The 14,767-nt window shown below is 35.6% G+C and overlaps 1 long non-coding RNA gene across 1 annotated transcript; it reads left to right on the top strand.

Annotated features, from left to right (window-relative positions):
- The first annotated feature begins 1,224 nt into the window (after window positions 1–1,224).
- LOC149818483 (uncharacterized) lies at window positions 1,225–7,381 on the top strand. Its single transcript, XR_016427072.1, has 4 exons — window positions 1,225–1,346; window positions 4,193–4,253; window positions 7,051–7,171; window positions 7,264–7,381. It is a non-coding gene; the product is annotated as an uncharacterized LOC149818483 (long non-coding RNA).
- The last annotated feature ends 7,386 nt before the right edge of the window (window positions 7,382–14,767 follow it).

Genomic DNA, 14,767 nt, shown 5'->3' with positions numbered 1-14,767 from the left:
CTTTTCGAAATTTTGACTGTACAGATGTGATCTATATGCTTGTTTTTATAGGAATCACTTCTTAGAGCATTTGACTCCGATGCATGAATAGGTTTTTATAAGGTTTCAAAAATCAATACCCTACAATTTTTCATAAATTTTCGAGCCTCCAAATACCATTTTTTTCCATCCAAAATGCTTGATCCAAATTAGGATTTCTAGTAAATCAATCATGCTGAACACATCTATGGGGTTGGAATTTTGAAAAAAAACAATGGAAATCCAATTGCATGTTTCATTTAGCATTGTGCCCATTTAGCATGTTCCCATCTCTCTCTCTCTCTCTCTCTCTCTCTCTATATATATATATATATATATATATATATATATATATATATATATATATATATATGAAATGCATCCAAACACTATTTTTCCAGAATATTTAAAAAATTGAAAAGCAGAAAATCCAGAAAAGTGAATTTATGAATTTTGCATCCAAACATGCCCTTAAGGTCACCAGTTTGTTTGTGCAATTGAAAGCAAAATAGATCCAATTGGAACTTTTTTTTGAATTCATTGTAGGGATGTATGCAAAAAAAGAGAATAGTGCTGCTCTTAAATAATGCCTAAGAATGTCTGCACCTCATATTTTGTAGATTATGTGTTCCATTTATAATGAAAATTTTGCCTGAAAAATTCTTGATTCCTTGGAATTAGCTTTCAATTCCACATGTCGAACACTGATAGAGTAGTTATGGGAAGGTTGTTTCTTATGTAGGTAAAGTTGCAACCAAGAAAAATTGAAAAAGAATATCTTATCTGGTTGTGAATTCAAGGAGATAGATCTTGTCTTTTATTGAATGAATCTTCATTTTCTTGATGCATTACAAGCGTTTTGTCATGGAATCTCAAGCATTTCGTGTTTGAGTTCTCAGGTGCACTAGGGACCCTTTGCAGTTTTGACCTGTATGCTTTGTTTCTTGCTTCACTTGTTAAATATATTACATCATTTTTTCTGAAAGTTAATATTTGCTTCTTGCTATTCACTCAATAAAAATATTGCATCAGTAGTTTTTCTAAGAATCAATAGTTGCTTCAGTTTTTTTTTCTTTTTTAATTTGTTCATTTATGTAAGTGCATGGATGTGTTATTACAATGCATTAGATTTGGTTCTTCATTTGATTTAGCTCTGGTTTTGAGTCTTCTTGACGTTATGATGTATTGTTCTCATTTGTTTTGCCCGGAAATGGGTAAACTTGGGAAGAAAGCACGGAAATTTGCTCGTAAGAATCTTCAATCTGTGCTCAAGAAAAAGCGGAAACAAAATGCTTTCAGGAATTCTTTCAGGACAAGAAGGGCTTTTAGTAAGGCTCATAAATCCAAAATCCCCCCTTCATGTCTTCTTTAAGCTATTCAAGGTTGAATGAATTTGCTCTTTTGGTTTTTATTTAGGATACTTTCTCTCATCTCTCATCATGGATGTTAAAACTACTGATATACAAGATAACCATGACTAGCTTTGGTGAATCACACACTCAATTTAATTTTGCCTTCCAAATAAGAGAACTAAGTCACCCATTTGATTATTCAATATCTAGTACTTTTCTCACTGCATGTATTCCATGATCAACCAGAGAAATCTTATGAGGTTTTTGAATCAGTAATTACCTTTTCTAATGAAAGAAAATTTGATTAGGATCTTTAATATGGTTGAATAGGTTTAACACAAGAAATTTTCTATTGCAAAGCTCTGAGCTAGTTGGGATATGGTGGGTCAAGCTGCTTACAAGTAGCTCAGGTCTGGCAGTTAAAAGCTTCATTAAGTTTTGGACGGCAGACTGAAAGTAACAAATGTTACCAGTTTGAATATTTGCCAACAATTTCAGATAAAATAGTGGAACATTTCCCTCTTCCATCTTGGAGCAAAGAAACTTCAGATCCTTGAGCTTTGCTGGGAGCGTGTAAAAACATAGGTGTTTATCCTTGGACCAATAGGATAAAGCCTATGTCACAGGGATTCGGCTAGCAGGGTGCCGCACTCGCGTCGACGCGACTCGACGCGGGTGCGGCACCGGGTGTGGTCAACCCGACCCTGGGTGTGTCCAATTTTTTTATTAAAAAAAAATTGGCCGGGGGGAGCCCCCGCCCCCCCCTTTCTGCAAGGGCAAAAACTCTGAATCAAGCTCCACAACTCATCCGCTCGACCCCTCCCCTGCACAAAGAGGGCGCAGGGAGGGGGCTCGACCCCTTCCCTGCATAAATTATATATATATATATATATATATATATATATATATATATATATATATATATATATATATATATATATATATATATATATATATATATATTTTGCCGCACCCCCGCACCCAAGTTTTTTGAAAGTGCCACACCCGCACCCGCACCCATGTGACATAGGATAAAGCCAACATAAAAAAACTTGGTACCAGGAAACTCTTGGTGAGGAAAAATGTCATGATAAATTAATTTTTTTATTTTTTGGAAAAACACTAGGAAATATTAGCATGTGTAAAAAGTTAGAAATATGGGCAATATATATAAAAAAATTAAAAATGATTTATTATGTTGATATCATGATAAGACCATTATTGGAAATATTGCAACTTTTTATAGTATAGCAGATTTTGTAAACGCTACCATGTTTACAAAATATTGCCAATATTTGTAACTATGATAAAAGTTAAAACCAATTAAGACTATAAAAATATATAAAAACATAAAGAAAGACATAAATTTTTTAAAAAATGCCTTTATTGGATTAATTGATTTTTTTGTGAACCAAGCTCTATGGATATGATCCATATGGTTTGTTCAGTCAAAAGCAAGTTTTAGATCGTCCGATCAATTATATAGGTAGATCTTTTAAGGGTTTCAAATTTTACGGTTCACAATGTATTGAAATTTCAAAATTGAAAAATTCATGCTTGTATGTCCAAACCAGAGTTATCAGAAGTGCCATAGGGCATGGGGAAGCATGTTTTGTAAGCGTGAAACATGGCGCTTCTGAAACGTGCTAGGAAGTGCCAAAAAAAATTAGGGAGTGGGAAGCGCGCTTCCCAATTTAGGGGAAGCTCGTTTTCCCTTATTTTTTCATTTTTTTGTGTTTTTATTTTTCTTTTTTTTTGCTTCCCCCTCACTTCCTAGGTCGCTTTCGGTTTGCTTCCTAGTTTTCTTCCAAGACGATTCCTGATTCGCTTCTAAGTCGTCCTGCTTTTCCCGCTTCCTAAAATTTTGAAAATGCCTCGCTTCTCGCTTTTGCTTCTCGAATCGCTTCCTCGACTAGCAACTCTGGTCCAAACCACTCATGATCTTTTCAAAATATTGCTGATATTTGTTACTATGCATAAAACCAGTGTTTAATTTTGCATTGTAAATTTGAATGCTTTGAAGTTTGCGATTTTCAAGTGGGAGCAATCTAAAGGCCGTTTGGATATTAAACCATCTAAAGAATGGTTAAGTTTTTTGGCCGATTGATCAATGCGGGCAATGATAACAGTGTATGACATGAACAAGTATAGTCTACCTCAAAGTGACTCCATTGTCTCTGCTCTTTAGGTATTCTGGACAAAATCCCTTTCTGGATGATATCACACCTCATTGATATCCTTTTAGCCCACGGGTTATGGTTGCTTGAAGTTGAAGATTAGCAACAACTTGATTAAGGTTTATGTGTCTTTTTCATGCCCCCCCTGATGTAATCTTTCTACCTCCTTTTCAGTCTTCATGACTGGCTCAGGCCCTCAATGGGAAGCCAAGCAGAGAGTGCCTTGAGGATTGATACCATACATTGAATGAGCTTACATATAACGTCTTTAGTAGTTCATTAGATGTTTAAACATTTATATTATTATTTTAATAGCTACAAATATTTTTTCCATAAAATAAATGATAATTCCGCAAGTGTCATGTTGCATGAGGCCAACAATATTTTTGCTAATCTAACTGCCTGCGCTATTGCCTTCTTTTTGTAGTGTTCATAGGCAGTTGCTTCATAAGACATCGTTTATTAGGAACTTATCTCTACATCTAAGTTGCCCTGCTTGGTTTGTGTTTGCGCTTCTGTTCACTGAGTGGATTGTGTAACAAAATGTTTCCAAGTTTGTATAGTTTTTAACTAGACTTTTTGTTTATTTGCAAGCATTGATTAGGCCACCACATTTAAGCTCTATGGTTGGTTCTGTTATTGCAGGAGATAAAGGTGTTGTATATGTGAACCATCCAATCTCCTCAGATGCACAACCTGTAGAAGAGTAAGAAAATGCCACTATTTATTTTCTTTGCTATCACTTGCTTTAGATTATTTTTCTGACATTAACTTGCTTTAAATTGTTAGACATGCCAATATTGAATGTTAATTCCCATCAAAATTTACATCCCTTGTAAGATTGTTTTTCTGTGTTTTTCTTGTTTGGTTCCGCCTTTGCAGTTACTTTTCTTTATATTAGGATAAAACTTTACACTTCTACTGCTTAATACATGATTTAAGATTGAAGTTTGCCAAGAATCAAAGTGGCACCTGTGCAATTTGCCTTTTCTTGTGCAGCCGATAGTTGACAAACTCGTGACTTGGATCCGGATTGCCTGACCCTTGACTTGTGAGTCAGCAGGTTGACTCGGTAATTTGGACGAGTTAGGACATGATTTTTTTAGTGTTAAGATATGGAAAAAATCAAACTCCAAACTGTATAATCACTAAATTTAGTACATGACATCAATGACTAAGCTATATAAGTATTCAACTATACATAATTGTTGATATTATGATTTAAAAATAGATGATTCTTTGTAAAAATTATCCTTTTATAAGCATTATGCACTAAAACCATGAAATGCATGACAAAAGACACATAAGTGGCATGCGGATAGGTGGTCCTGAATCGGTGACCCAGTTGGGATCCGATCCGGGTTGACTCGGGCGATTCTTGAGTCAGCTCTCTGGGTTTGCCAACTATGGTGCAGCCACTGCATTTTATATGTAATATATCTGTCAATTTATGATGGATTCTAGTTGGCTGCTTTTTCTGTTTGTTGTCAATAGCATCCAATTAGCCTCATTTTATATACATTTGAAAATTGTCTTAAGCTCCTCTTTGAAAGGAGACAAACTAAAACTTTTATAACATTTATTCTTTTGCTTCTGTTGTCTGGGGCTTCTTGTTCATTTTTGTCATGTAGCGGTTGTATTCTTGTGTTTTCTCTATGCTATTGTGTAACTTGGGTATATTAATTTATTACCTTCTGTTTGTATTTTCAAAATAAAATCTGCCATTAAATGGTAAATGACATATATTGATAATCTGTGTTCTCCCACACTTTTATTGAAAAAATCTTGGCAAAATGAATAATTTTTTAAAAATTTATAAACTGAAGTTAAAAATATGTAAAAAAATTACTCAAATGCCAAAAGCAATAAATATGTCTCATCCATTGTTTTAAAAATGAAAAAGAAATGAAAGATGGGAGAGTCCAGAGGCCGAAATAAATACTTTCTTCCTTAGGATTAAGTTACATTCAGTATTTATTGCCATTAATTAGTTAGGAGAAAAAGGTTGAGAGAGATGTGAATGATAAAATAGGATTATCAGCCAAAGTTTTTTAAAATCATTTATGAAACATAAATTATGATATTTTAATTTTAAATTCTCACAACATTTTGAAAAATATCGTGATATTTTAAATGTTAGAACTGATGAAAAGATATCATAATATTTTTTTAAAATATCATGATATTTGTGACTGTGCTTATACCTTCTTCCATTGCCTTAGTTTTCTTTTACTGCAAAATTCAATTTTATGTTTTTATGAAAAACAGCTGCATTACTTGAGTTTTATCCTTACATACTTGTAATCACCATTGATAGCTGCTAACTTTTGTTTAGTTGCAAACTATGTTGTCAAAAGTGATACGTGGTTACCTAGTCAACTGGTACTGCCTACCCTACTTGTGTCCGCCTAATCCTCCCAGAGCCAATCCCTAGTTAGACAGCACAGAGTAGGATGACATTGTTTTTATTTTTGAGGTCTTAAATTAATCCTATGCACTTAATTCCTATATGCTGTTTTTTGTGCTTATTTTCTTTATTACTTGAGAAAAATGATTGCTTGGGCCTTGTTAGGGACTGTTGCAATCGGATTGATGTCAACATATATTCTTGTTAAAACCCACACACATACATGTGCACACATGCATACACAAAAATTTGTGAGTCTCTATTACAGCTCAATGTTTCCAGAAAAGATGTTCTTGTAAGAGTAAATATTTAGTGCTATGCTGCTATTATGCATTTTAGAGCATACTAGGATCAGCATAGAGAATCTAGTACAAGACTAATGTGTGTTGCCAATTTGCCCTTATCTTCCCTTTTTAAAAATTTTCACAAGGTCTATTATGTTCAATGATAAAATGATTCTGGGGGTGCGCTTCTTAGGAGCCTTAGGAGGTCATTGTTAACATAATTCCTGCTTGCATGAGTAATTCAAACCATTTTCTTCTTCCTAGGTGTTGATTAAATGACATAATCGATGCCGATATTCTTTTTAGAATAATTTCTAGTGTATCAGTTGAAATTTTGTGTTGATTCTAGTGGAGTGGGTATTATTCTTGATCGTAAAGATACCGATGCTCGACTTTGGAGAGCATCACACAATTTCACTTTCGCCCACTGATTAATTGTCAAGCATTTCACAATTTACTAAGTTCTTTCCTCATTCATGTATGTTATTCAGAAGCTTCATTGTTTCCAATGGTTAATTGTTAAATGCAATTGAGTTTTCCAAATAGTCTGAGTCATATATTGCAAGTTTATATGACATGATTATTCAGGAGGTAGTGATGCTTTTTCAATTTCCAGAAAGTAGCGAAATTTTTTTACTGAGATTCTAGCTAGATTATGGGCGTAATATCTTTCAATGTATTATGGTATTATCTGTGCGCATACATTTGTTCCATTTTGTATAGTTGTCTTAAGGTGAGGCAATTAATTAACGATTTAACTTGAAATGCAAGTGTTTATGTTCATATATAGTTATGCTCATCATTGTTGTTAGATATCCTGAAGGTATTGTAAATCAGGCGCTCGACGACATTTTTGCAGATACTTTTGGTAATGATGTTGACAATGATTCAGTTATAGATTCAGATTCGGAAAGTGATGGTCTTCTTTCTGAGGTAATGTCATGCTCTTCTAAAAATCCGGCCTCATCTTTTTCTAATTCCTTATTTATTTATGAAAGAGTTCTGAATTATGATATTGGATTCAGGATTTGAATGGTTCTTATCTTGTTAAAGATGGAAGTGATGATAATTCAGGTTGGAACATAATTACAACAGTGAAATTTGGTGTTTGAAATATCCTAAATTTTTGTTTTAGTAAAATCGCAAGAGGATATTTTTCAATATAATTGTTGTTGCTGTAGATGAAAGTTACCATACTGCTCTATCTGAGCAGAACAAGACAATTCAAGTGGAACTCGTGAAGCAGAAAAGTAAGTTAGATCGGCTGAAGAAAAAGGTAAGAACGACCTTGTACTTAATTAAGACCTTGAAATGACCATAGATATGAAGCTCAACATGATGGTATGTCTAACTAATATAAACATGTAGGGTTTGTTTTAAAAAATTTCTCTCCTATTTTGAAGACAAAAAAATTGATGGCTCACATTCATCATTGTAATGCACTTAGTTTTACCCAAAATGAACTAATGCTAGGGATGTCAATCGATCACGTTTGAGTCAGGTATCTGAAAAGTACAAATCTGATTAGTTGAATCGGTATAGCAAATGAATCTGATTAATAATCAGATTCGAATGCAGTTTTTAGATTTTCATTTGAATCTGGATCCAAGGGTAATCCAACCCAATTCCTTATAAAATATATCTGATTAGCTAACCGAGTACAGGTTCAATATTGCCTTTTCCATCCAACTCTAAATTTGATTAAGCTAGATCCGGATAGGTCAGATTCACTAAGACCTAGATCTCAACTGAATATTTCCAGTTTACTGCCCTGGCTAATGCTCAGAAAGATTTTCATGTTATGACCCTTGAAATGTTGTATTCTTAAGTATGAAGAGCATATTTAAAGCAATAGAAGTGCTTTTTGTTTTTTATTTTTGCTTTTGTGTTTGCTCATAAAAAGAAAACAAGTGCATCTTTTGTGATATAGACAAATCTTCATACTTCTTTCAGTACGACATTATTTCTGGATGCTTGAAATATTAATAAGGTTATGTTTGCTTCATTGTTTCACCAGGACCCAAATTTTGGTGACTTTCTGGAAAAGCATAGTTTGGAGCTTCAAGCTTCAAGCAATGAAGAAAAAGTAAGACGTCCATCACTTTCCAGTTTCCACATGGCCATCATTGTACTGGCTTTCGACATTCTATTATCATTTTATCATTGGTAGGACTCCTATTGATATTAAAAAATTCTGATGCCATAAATGGTTGTCTTCTTAGGTTGTATGTCATGTCGGTAGTCATGTTATCAAGCCTACTCTTCTCTGTTCTTTTTTCCTTCACCCTTTTTCTTTTGTTTTTTTTTCTGGTGTGTGTCTATTCCAGATTGGTGTGCTCAAATCAGGCCAGATTGGGTCCAACTAACCAATCCTGATTGATTCCATAGATTATCCATACTAGTGGGAATCAATTTTAGAGTCAAGTTGAGTCAGATTAGTATAAAGTGGCAAGTGTCTGGTTGGACCAATCCATTGATTAGATCACCCAATTTTAACGTTCTTCTCATCATTTTTTGATAACTTTGCAGTGAATTTAGGTGGTTTTGTTCTTAGTTGTCATAGGCGCTAGGCGGAGCCTAGGCGGTGAGCCCCTAAAAAGCCTAGGCAGTACCCCGAATAAAAAAACAAAAAAAATATATACAAATATGTAAACAAACTACTAAAATTAATAACAAATATGTATACAACATAAAATCAAACAACAATAAGCAATAGACAAAACAAAATATGTCGTCAAACACTATAAGATAATTATATTAAATAACCTGCTCAATACATTGTCCAACACAAAACATTTAACAACACAATACATTTAACTAAACATAGAATTCTGAAACATATGTCTATATATAAAAGTCATCTTCATTCTTCAGTAGTATCAAACTTCATTTCAACGATTTCCTTCATTTATTGCATCTTTTAGTGGCTTAAGATGTTGATGGCCGATCATCTTCATACAATTTCTGTCCCACAAATGTTGCAGGTACTTGTGCCTTTCTCTCATCATCTTTTTTAAGACTAGTAAGAAGCTCAACACAAATATCAGAAGGAATGCTATGTTTACATAATTTCACAGTGGAGTTAATATGTCCCACAACATGATATTTAAATCTATACAATCCTTCATGCATTATAAAATCACAAAAATTACACTTCACTATTTCTTTGGCATCTCTAAGTCAATAGTGTACAATATTTCAATGCAGGTTTCTTTGAGAGGCATCCTCCAAGACCTCTACCCTCCATCGACTTACTAGAACACGAATTAATAAATCTAATCACTACAAAGATGTAAAATAATGTAACTGATAACCATGTTAAAAAATGAAACAAAGAACAATGGAATAAATAAACCATGCAACTGATAACCAATGCAAAAAATTAAAACATAACCAATTAATCACCAAATAAAAATATAAGCATACAGACATTTAACAAATCTACACACATAACATAATTAACTTTAACTATATTTAAGTATAAAATAGTAAAAAAAACCCAATAAGTTTATAATAACAACTTAAATTTAATCCTTAGATGAACTTGAAAGTCTATCATCATCTTCATTGATATATTGCTCTTCTTCTTCAGTTTTGTTTGCAGAGTTAGCTTATTCCTCTTCTTCTTCCACCCTCACCACCTTCTTTCCTTTGTCTAACATTTTCTTTCTAAGGACATTAGTAACACGTATTTTTACCCCCACCCTATGCCTTAACGCTCTGGATGCCTTATCAACAAGATCTCATGTAAGTGATGTGTCATTTTCAAAGATTATCATTGACTTCTCTTAAGACAATGGGGTCGAGATCTCCTTTTTTTCATTCTCTCCTCATACCTTCGTTTCAATTTATGATTATATTGCACAAAAAACAAACCATTCAACTTTTTATGCAAAAGTCAGTTTCTTTTCTTTGTATGAATCTATAAAAATATATATAAAGTTAAAATATATACAAACTGACAAATATTATTTAGTAATTAGTAGTAAATAATATTTTACTGCTTCAAAAGTACTTCAATCACGTTCACAACTGAATGTAATGCATGCGAGACCTAAGACTTGAACAACAAAGGTCTGGAGCTGGAGACAACCAATGGCAAAAGAAATCCACCAATCTACTATAAAAAAATCAAATTACATATAATTAAAGTATATGTTGAAACTTGGTTTGAGAAAAGATAGAAAAGTACCTTCACGATTAGCCCTAATCACCCTTAAGTAGTGATTAGGGTCAATAAAGAAAATTACACTAGAGACCATTGAAAGTTAAAATATAAACAAGACCACCCAATAAACCCCTCACGATAATAACTCTCAACACTCCCCCTCAAGCTGGAGCATAGATATCAATCATGCTCAGCTTGTTACAACACTTTGAGAATTCTGTGACAGGAAGGGGTTTGGTAAAAACATCTGCTACTTGATCTTCTGAAGAAACATGAAAAGTTGATATATTTCCCACTTGAACCATATCCCGAATATAATGACAATCTATCTCAATATGCTTAGTCCTCTCATGAAACACATCATCTTAATAGGCAGAGAAACCTTTATGCTCAATCCGGTAAGCATAGATTTTATCCAAATCATTTCAGCAGCAGTTTGTGCCATGACCCTATATTCTGACTCAACACTTGATCTTGCTACTACAGCTTGTTTCTTGCTTCTCCATGAAACTAAGTTGCCACCAACAAAAACACAGAACCCTGTAGTAGACTTCCTATCATCAACCGACCCTGCATAATCAGCATTAGTATACGCAACCACATCAAGATTTGCCTCTTTTGTAAACAATAGACCTTTTCCTGGAGATGTCTTCAGGTATTTAAGAACCATCATAGCTGCCTCCCAATGAACTTTTCTTGGTTTATCCATGAATTGACTCAATTTGCCAACAACAAATGATATGTCAGGCCTAGTTACAGTAACATAGAGAAGTTTACCAATGAGAGTCCTATAGGACTTACTATCAACTGCCTCAGATTGCTCGTCGTACAAGAACATTTTAGGATTCATGGGAATAGTGACTGGTTTTGCACCGAGCATCCCTGTCTCCTGTAAAAGATCAAGCACATATTTACTCTGAGAAAGAACCATACCTTCTCTATTTCTTGCTACTTCGATTCCCAACAAGTACTTGAGAGGACCCAGATCCTTTGTAATAAAGTATTTCTGCAGATATGCCTTGGTGCTTGAAATCTCCTGCTCATTATCTCCAGTTAAAATTATATCAACATAAACAACCATAGTCACAAAACCCCTAGAGCTATTCTTTATGAACAAAGAATGATTTGATGATGACCTCTGGAAACCAAATTTAGACATCACCTCAAACAATTTGTGAAACCATGCACGCGGGCTTTGCTTTAGGCCATATATTGCCTTTTTTAGTTTGCACACTTTGCCACACTCTCCTTGTCGTTCGAAGCCGGGCGGTTGTTGCATATAGACCGTCTCAGATAGATCCCCATACAGAAAAGCATTCTTCACATCAAGCTGAGTCATACTCCACCCATGATGAACAACCACAGAAGTAACTAAGCGTATAGTGCCCATTCTGGCTACGGGAGAGAAAGTCTCAAAGAAGTCCACCCCATATGTTTGGGTGTAGCCTTTGGTGACTAGAAGAGCTTTGTGTCTCTCCAGAGTGCCATCAAATTGATATTTAATAGTGTACACCCACTTACAACCAACAATGTATGCATCAGAAGGAGGATCGACAAGCTCCCAAGTCCCTTGAGAAATCAAGGCGTCCATTTTTTCTTGCATTGCTTGTTTCCATTGAGGATCTAATAAAGCCTGTTGATGATTGATAGGACTGGAGATGGCAGATAAAGCAGATAGAAAGTTTTGCATGCTCTTTCCAATCTTGTCTGTGGACACAAACTTTGAAATTGGGTGCAGAGTACACTGACGCATGCCTTTCCTCAGGGCTATGGGCAAATCATTTTTAATCTCAGGATCTGCTCTACGATCATCAGGATAAGCAATAGAATCATCAACATAATCAGGATCACTGACTGCAGGAGAAGAAGACGATGAAGGGCCACGAGAGGAGGCTTGACGACGAGTATACACCAGTGGAGGATCATGGAACTGAGTTGAAGAGGGATCAGAACATAATGAAGGCAATAAAGGAACTGACTTCAAAGGAATGGGAGGAATGGGTAAGGGAAATGATGTGGACATATCAGGATTCACACGAGACGCGCACGGCGAGAAGTAAGGAATGGTCTCAAAGAATGTGACATCCGCACTGATATACTCTTTACGAGCAATGAGGTCAAGACATTTGTACCCTTTTTGGTTTTTTGGATACCCAAGGAAGACACACTTAGTTGCCTGTGCAGCTAGTTTGTCCCTAGTAGGTCCAAGTTTTTGCACAAAACAAACACAACTAAATACCTTAGGAGAAACTTTGAACAAAGAACAATCAGGATAAAGTTGTCTGATAGGAATTTGGTCATTAAGAGCAGTAGAAGGCATTCTGTTAATAAGGTAACAAGAAGTAAGAAGGGCATCTCCCCAAAAAGAAGCTGGCATGTTTGTTTGAATCATAAGGGTTCGAGTTACTTTCAAAAGGTGTCGGTGTTTTCTTTCAGCTACCCCATTTTGCTGGGACGTATGGGCACATGAAAATTGAGGGCAAATCCCATTATCCTGATAAAATTGTAATAGTTTGCTAGATTTGAATTCAAGAGCATTATCAATGCAAACAATTTTAACAATGGAACCAAATTGAGTATTTATTTCAATAATAAAAGATTGGAGAATACACAAGACTTCAGATCTCTCCTTTATTAAAAAGACCCAAGACACTCTAGAGTAGTCATCAACAATGACAAGGTAATACTTGGACTGAAACCTATTAGGAACCCGACTAGGCCCCCAAACATCAACATGAATTAGATCAAAAGGACTTTGACTAGTACAACTCTGACTTAAAGAAAAAGAACTACGATGATGCTTGCCCAACTGACATGCTTCACACTGAAAGGACGCTGTAGGAGAGACCTGTGGAATGACTCTTTGAAGCTTGGAAAGAGAAGGATGACCTAATCTGAGATGCCATTGGTAGGAATTAGAACTCGATTCCACACACGAAGTTGCTACTCCAACAGGTTGTGTAAGATATAAACACCTCCCTCCTCATGGCCTCCACCAATCTTCTTCCCAGACAGCAAATCCCGAAATACACAATAACCCGAGTCAAATATAACTTGACAATTTAGTTCTTTTGTAAGCTGGCTTACGGATAATAAATTCTTAAGAAACTGTGGAGCATGGAGAACATATGGAATCCGTAATGTAGGGGTAAAATGCACATCTCCTTGCCCCACCATTGGGGATAATCTACCATCTGCCAATTTAACATAACGAGGGAAAGATGTATGAACCAGTGTAGAGAAACTATGTGAATCTCCACAAAAGTGTTGAGAGGCGCTAGAATCAATAATCCATATCTTACCTCCATCATCTAACTGAGTACCCGCAGAGCATGCCACATCAGTCACTATAATAGAGGCAGACACAAATGTAGAACTCTGAGAAAGAAGCTGATCATATTCTGCACGACTGAGAGTAATCGTATTGGTTGAAGAAGTAGGCATAGGTTCAGTGATGGAAGAGACAACCAGAGTTGTTGCTTTGGGGAACGATAATGAGCTCTGAGGGCGACTTCTAGGGTTCTTATCCCAACAACGATCCTCAAGGTGCCCTTGCTTGCCACAATATGTACACTGAAGCCTGCTACGACCTCCACTGCCTCTTCCACGACCTCTGCCTCTGGAAGAACTAGGTAAACCATGCCCTCCTCCACCAGTGACAAAAAGAGCTGAAGTCTGAAAGTCTCCATGAGGCGGAGGAAGGGTAACAGCAAGACGACTTAACCAGTTGTAGGCATCAGCTAGAGTAGGGATCTCTGAGCTAGTAAGCATTTGCACCTTGGCTACTAAGTAATCTGGAGATAATCCTGATAGAAAACGAGCCACCATAGTCTACTTCTGATGGGTTTTATGATTAGTGCAGCAGGGAGGACGAACAAAGTTGAGCCTTTTATAGGCTGATTTAACTGATGCATAATATTGGGAAAGATTCTGATCACCCTGCTGCAACTGAAATATCTCTTGCTCAACTTACAAAATTCTACTGACATTTTTGTCTTGAGAGTACGTGTCACGTAATGAATCCCACATCTCCTTTGTAGTAGAATAGTAAATTAAGCCGTCTGCAATATGTGGCTGAACACTATTCATAATCCAAGACATAACAATGTCATTATCTTCCTGCCGTGTGGCATATTTCCCAGTTTTCTCTGTTGGTTCCTTTTTTAACAAAATATGTTTTCGACGATGTCCTGACACAGACATCATAAAAGTCCTCGACCACCTTTTATAATTATTGTCGTCCAGCTTTACGGATGACCCATAAGAGAAGGGATTAGCAAAAGCTTTGTACTCTGCAGACACTTCAAACCTTTGTTCACCATCACTGGACTTTATTTCAGCCATGGTATTTCACTGCTGAC

This window comes from Nuphar pumila, chromosome 13 (genome assembly GCF_984573655.1).
Source record: "Nuphar pumila chromosome 13, dmNupPumi1.hap1.1, whole genome shotgun sequence".
Lineage (NCBI taxonomy): Eukaryota > Viridiplantae > Streptophyta > Magnoliopsida > Nymphaeales > Nymphaeaceae > Nuphar > Nuphar pumila.
This window is presented reverse-complemented; position numbering and strand designations above follow the sequence as displayed.